The sequence below is a fragment of the Octodon degus genome, unplaced genomic scaffold, assembly GCF_000260255.1.
Source record: "Octodon degus isolate 3935 unplaced genomic scaffold, OctDeg1.0 scaffold00245, whole genome shotgun sequence".
Classification (NCBI taxonomy): Eukaryota; Metazoa; Chordata; class Mammalia; order Rodentia; family Octodontidae; genus Octodon; species Octodon degus.
The window spans coordinates 523,705-524,237 of NW_004524821.1; positions in this window are offsets into that span (position 1 = coordinate 523,705).

Genomic DNA, 533 nt, shown 5'->3' on the forward strand with positions numbered 1-533 from the left:
GATCTGAGTTCAATCCCCGGTTCTGCAAAAAACAAAAACAAAAACAAAAAAAAAAAAAAACCACATAGAATGAAAGGTAAATGTTCTTACACCATACAGAAAAATTCTAGATAATTTTTAAAGTATACAAGAAAAGTGGGCTGGGAGATAGCTCATCAGCATAAGTGCCTCACTGTCAAGCACAAGGTCCTGAGTTTGAGCCCCAGTACCAAAAAAATAAAAAAGAATTCCTAAAAGTAAAACTATGGAAGTATGCAAAAGAATACTGAAGATATGAAGAATACTGAAGACTTCTTATATACAACGAAGCAGAAAAGCCATGAGGGACAATAATTTTTACATCAAAAGTTAGAATTTCTGCTTAACAGAGGATATCAAATTTAAGTACCACACAATGCTAGCCTTTGCTGAAAATATGTTCTGGAGAATGCAGTCACAACATAATAAAGAACTAGTACTCAAAAAGCATAGCTATTAAAACATTAAGAAAAGGTAAAATCAAGGCCAGGGAGATGGCTCAGTGGAATAAGCGC